We start from the raw sequence: 6,013 nt of genomic DNA on the forward strand, positions 1-6,013 counted from the left end.
AAGAGCAGTTCCTGACTGGGGATAAATCACCAAATCCAGTCAGTAGAGCATTCTTGAGCAGTTTCTTCCACAGATTTAGTTCTGTAAGCTCGCGGGCAGTGGCACTCAGTCAACAACATAAACTGAGTTTTCTTTGAGAGCGGGAGCGGTGCTGGGGCTTGCAGTGGCCTGAAGCCCGGCCGGGTGCTGGCGTGGCCGGAGTTGGCACGCTGCCTGGCGTTTTCCAAGAGGACGTGGTTTTCCAGGCCTGTCCCTCCAGCCGCCCTGGCCCTGGCTGCCCCCGTGACCTCGGCCCATTACCTCCAAGCTCTCGGTGTCTCCGGCTCCGCTCCCCCTCAAGGGGCTGAATCTCACATCCCTCGTTGGCACCTGTTTGTCCCTCTTGTTCTACTTAATAATCCCCTCTTCTGTCCACACTTGGCCAGATCAAGTCGATGAGGATCTCAGACTGAGGGTAAAAATGAGGCACTTTGTGCAGATCTCATGGCTTCCAGCCCTGTATCCCCGGTAGCAGCATCACCACTTTCCTGTTCCAGCGTTTCCACGAGATCACGAGGGCCTCCTGCAGCTACTCAGACCATCTCAGAGTCACGTCCAGGGGGCCGTGGGGAGGGGACAGGTGCCGGCCCTGCTGCTTACTGGCGGGGGACAGGGCAGTGACTGGGGCAGAGGGGACCCCATCTGAAGAGTCGTGAGCTCCGCGTAGAGTAGGCCACTCAGTCAGTGTAAAAGGTAGTTAACCCAGCATAAACAATTGTTAACAGGCATGATGAGTAGTTCATCTGGTATGAAGAATAGTTGACCCATTATAGAGGATTGTTACCAGGAATGAAACACAGTTAACTCAGCATAAAAAAGTTAACCTGGTATAATGAGTAGCTAATCAGACACAAAGAGTAGTTAAGCTAGGCATGAAGAGTAATTAACCTGGTGCAAAGAACTGTTAGCCAGGCATAAAGAATAGTTAACCCAGTATAAAGGATTGTTAACTCGGCATGAAAAGTGATCTGGAATAAAGAGTAGGTCAGCAAGGCATGGAGACTAGTTAACCTGGTATAGAGAGCAGTTAGCTGGGCATGATGAACGGTTACCCCGTCCGCAAAAGGTTGCTGGCTGAGGCTGGAAGGCACCGCTGGCCCCTGGAGGAGGAGGTTGGAACAATTCACACCTGGGTTCCTGCTGGAGGTCTCATCCCCCAACACGGGGTCTTGGGAACAGAAGCCACAGTGCAGGAGGCTTGATGACCTGCCCAGGAGACCTGGCCCATTTCCCAGGAAAGTTTGAGGTCTCCCCTGGGACGCTGGTCCAGGGCAGAAGAGGTGGGGATGGCCCACAAGAAGCCTGCTTGCCTGGGGACACTGAACCTGGGGTCCAGACCCTGAAATGAGCACAAGTTGTTTCCAAGGACACGAGGGGACTGAGTACTAGGCTGTGAGTGCAGCGCTGGTGGTTCCAGGGTCAAAGCCGGGCCAGCGCCTTCCCGCCCGGACGGCCTCCCCCAGGCGCAGTGCCCCGACTCCCCATTCCTCCTCGCACGGCCCGTGGTGGTCACAGGCCCCTGACCACGGCCGGCCCAGATGTGGGCAACGTGACTGAAACCCAGGCATGGAGGCCACCCCTTCATGGTGGTCAGTGCAACATGCAGCGACTGTCCTCTCTTGGGGGACATTCCATCCTGTTCCAGACTGCCAGACCCCGGGGAGCACCGTCATGACACGCCTGGAGCGAGAAGCTCCTGCATCTTGTCCACCAGGCAGGCCTGGCTTGCCCGAGGGGTGGCGTGGGCAGGCTCCCCTAGGGCTGCAGGTGACAGAGACCCGGAGGTCAGAGCAGCGCCCTGCGTTCTGATCACCTTGGCTGGCAGGCGGGAGAAGGGCATGGGGCGGGTACCAGGCCCATGGCTGCAGCCCAGGTGCCAGGAGCTGTGATGGGCCCGCCACCCGGATGTAGCTGCTCTCCAGGCGCGTTGGCCCCATGACTGCCCCGGGGAGGTCCAGGGGGCTGTAGGCTGTGTCAGTAGGCTGTAACAGACACAGCAGGCTGGAGCTGAAACCACACAAATGCATTTTCTCACAGCCTGGAGGCTGGGAGCCCGAGGTCCAGGTGTCACTGGGCTGGTCCCTTCCGAGGCCCCTCTCCTGGGCATGCAGATGGCCATCTCCTCCCTGTGTCCCCACATGGTCGTCCCCCTTGGGTGTGTCTGTGCCCTGATCACCTCTTCTAGGGACCTGGTCAGATCGGACCCACCCTAGTAACCTCACTTTGACTTAATTACCTCATTGAAGCTTCTCTCCAGATACTGCACATTCTGAGGTGCTGGGATTAAGGCTTCGATGTGAGTTTAGGGGAACCCTGTGCCTTCGAGCCTTGAGTGGGGCCTTGGCCTGCAGGGCTCGCTCCCAGGGATGTGTGGTCCCTCCAGTCTGCCATCTGGGCAGCAGGGTGGGCAGTGCCCTTTCTATAGGGAGCCCTTCCCTCCTGCCAGGCGGACGAGTGAGGAGGCTCCATCAGGCACTAAGTGTGCCTGTGTCCACTCCGCAATCTGGATCTCTGGTTCTCCCAGGGCCCACCACAAGCTGGACTCAGGGTGAGACCCCATTCTCACCTGGCCTTCGAAGCCCCACTTTTGCCAGTGGACCTCATTTGCTGACTGCAGCCCCTTCAGAGCAATGTAATAACCTCAGAGGGTCCCAGAGGGTTTCCTTTGCTCCAGGACACAGGGACCCTTGAAAATGGCCACAAGTCCCTCTGGGGGAATCCTTGAGAGCCACTTCATGGTCTCGCCTGGCTAATTGCAGGGTCCTCCCTTACCAGCCTTGGAAGCAACTGGGGAGGAGCCAGGAGCCCCCACTGTGGTGACTTGAGGGGTTTTGTCCCAAAGACCTGGAATTCTGCCTGCCAGCTTAGCAGGGGTCAGATTCATCCCCAGGGCCCTGCCATCACAACTCCCAGGGTTCAGAAACTGATTCCTCTCCTTCCAGGTGACACTATTACTTGTTCCCAGTCTGTCCCTAGCATTAAGTACTGACACCTGGCACCCACCTTACCAGGACCCCCTGCTCCCCGATGTCACTGAAAGGTGGATTCCATCCACCACGGAGACCAGGTGACCTTGTTCCAGAGCAACCTCTCTGGTCTGCAGCAGGCGGCCCCCGAGGGCACTTCGCCCATGCGTTTCTTCCTGACTCGGTGCAGGGCTGGAGGGGAGGCGAGCAGGCTGCATGTCGTAGGTCCACCCAACACCCTATTTCTGGGATCCCAGGCCTTCCCTCCACAGCGGCAATTCTCCCCCTTGGCTGCACCTGCACCACCAGGGCCAGACCCCACCTCCAGAGGCAGTGAGTGCATGGGGCTGGGGCTGGGGGGGGGGTGCGGTGTGCATGAGCATTTTCCCCCCCAAACTCTCCAAGTGATTCTCATGCACAGCCGAGGCTGAGAACCACTGTCCTGGAGGCTCGCTCCTTACTGGCCCAAATTTTAGTGGATTGGCATCACCTGGGAGCTTGATCAGCCTCCGGATTCTCCGTCCCAGCCGAGGACCCGCTGAGTCAGAACCTGCAGTTCTCCAGATTCCCTGGCAGCTCACCTGTAGCCTCCTATCTGAGCAGCACCTGGATCCCCAGCAAGGCTCACAAGACACAGACGCTGGGCCCCACCCTGGAGCCTCTGACCCATCAGGCCTGGGCAGGGGCCCCTGTAATGCGTTCCCAGGAAGCCTGGCTGCTGCTGGTCCAGGATCAGACTTCGAGAAGCATCGCTGTGCAGAATGCCGAGCTGACTGACCCTATGAAGCCCTGGATTCTGTCTCCCAGACTGGTGACACGGCTTCACGTCTGAGGTGACCCTCAGCCTGTGTTCTGGGCTGCCACTCTCCCGCCCGCACCTTGAGCCCTGTGGAGCCTCGTCTCGTCTCCCTGCTGTGACAGGCATGAGGTCTGTGTCTAGGACGTGCCCCAGACCCCAGCAGTACAACTGGTGACCTGCATCTTTCAGGTGGACTGTGGATGTCTGAGCCTTGTCTGGGGGCCTGGGGACAGTGAGCTGTGGGGCCTCGTTAGGGAAGGGCCCAGGTGGAGTGGTTTCTGCAGAGAAAGGCCACCTTCCTCACTGCCCTGCAGTGGACTTGGAAAGGTTAATAATAGGGGGTAGGTTAGAGAGGGACCCAAAGCTTATAGACAAGAAGGCTGCCATCCCAGCTTTCCGATAGGTTTAAGAAAAGCTACGATTTCTAAGTTGTCCAGCTTTTCTTGCTTTTAGACTGGGATGGTGATCATTCCAGCTTTCTACGTCCTGGGCAGAACCCGCTCTCTGTATGATTTTGCTTACAATTTAATGAGGTTGTCTAAAGACCTAATATGTGGTCATACTGCAAGTGTTCCACAGGTGATTACAAATATTACATAATTTTTGTTGGCTTCCAAGTCCTTACTTTCTCTCCCTATGCAAATATCATGAGCTTATGAACCATGTGATTCAGATTCTCTCTATGCTTGGTTTTGTCGTGGGTCAACCTTTCAGAAAGAAGATGGATCCTCACCCAAAATTTGGTTCAGCTGTTGACTGATGGACACACACAGACACACACACACACACACACAGGGTGTGCAAAAGCCCACCCCTCACACAGTGGGGCTTCCTGGGGAGAGCAGGACGGGCCTCTAAGCAGGTCTGAGAATGGCTGGAGAGGCAGGAAAGGAGACACACTTGGGGTTTCCGTTGTGTCAGGGCTGGGGCCGCAGTGAGGGTCCCTTCACAGGCAGGTGCGTGTGTGGTTTCAATTCCCCACGGGTACCAAAGAGGGCGTCTCCCAGGCTCCCTTCTCTGCCTGCCCAGATGTAGGGAAGAAAGAGGCAGGGATGAGGCTTTAGAGATGTTGGTAGTTAAACACCTAAAAAAGAGTGAGGGGGAAGGGTAGGCAGTGGTAGGACATGTGCTCAGCATGCGCACAGCGTCCCGGTTCAGTTCCCAGGACCTCCATTAAAATAAATAAATAAACCAACCTAATCCCCCCACCAAACAAAGCAAAATAAAAAGGCAGACTCCTACTTGCATTTTCCTACCTGCTTCTTGGTGGAATGGACCTGTTCCTAGTGTAATAGACCTCTCTGCCCATTTAATGCTTTGTGGTTTAGAACGCACTCTATCTGATATGAACATTGTTACCAGCTATTAGCATTTCTGTCTTTTATTTTTACCCTTTTTCCCTAATGTTTAGTTGTGTCTCTTACAAACATAGTTGCATTTTTTGACCCAGGTAGGGAGCCACTGCCTTTAAACAGAATAATTTAACCCATTTCTATCTATATGGTTACCTGTATTTATTCTTACTCTCTTATTTTATATGCTGCATTCTACTTCCTTGTTTTAGAACTGGTTTAATCTGCTTGAATCCTTGCTCTGCTGCTTTCACTAACCAGGTGACCTTGGATCTGAGACTTGTGCCTCAGCTTCCAGGTCTGTAAAATGGCATCATAACAGAACCAGAACGAAGGTGTTGGGGAGCGCAGGTCACGCTGCACGAACGTCTTCTGCTTGCATTTCTGCTGCTGCCCTTTATCTGTCTCTATGACTTTGTTAGGTCGGTTGAGTTTTGTTATTGCCTTACTTTTCTTGCAGTGGTTTGAAAGTCACTTCTCACTTTCTTGGGACAGTCCTCTCCCTCTGCTTCTATCTTCTTCTGACCTACCTGCCAGTTCACGATCACCTCTTCCACCATGTGTGGTCTGCGGTTAAACTTCTCCACTGAATTCGTAATTTTAGTGACTGTATTTTTGTTTTCAAATTTCCATCTATTCTTTTTTATAGATTCTGCTTATCTGATGAAAATTTCCATCTCATAATGTTTCCTTGAACATAGTTTTTAGAGTTACTTTAAAATCTGTCCAATAATGCCGATACCCTTTTCTCTTGTGGATTACATGTGTATGTATAGTTGTATATACAGTTACAGATCTATATAATATGTATTTATATACTGTGTATGTATGTAATATATAATTACACATTACATAAT

This window comes from Camelus ferus, chromosome 1 (assembly GCF_009834535.1).
Source record: "Camelus ferus isolate YT-003-E chromosome 1, BCGSAC_Cfer_1.0, whole genome shotgun sequence".
Taxonomy (NCBI): domain Eukaryota; kingdom Metazoa; phylum Chordata; class Mammalia; order Artiodactyla; family Camelidae; genus Camelus; species Camelus ferus.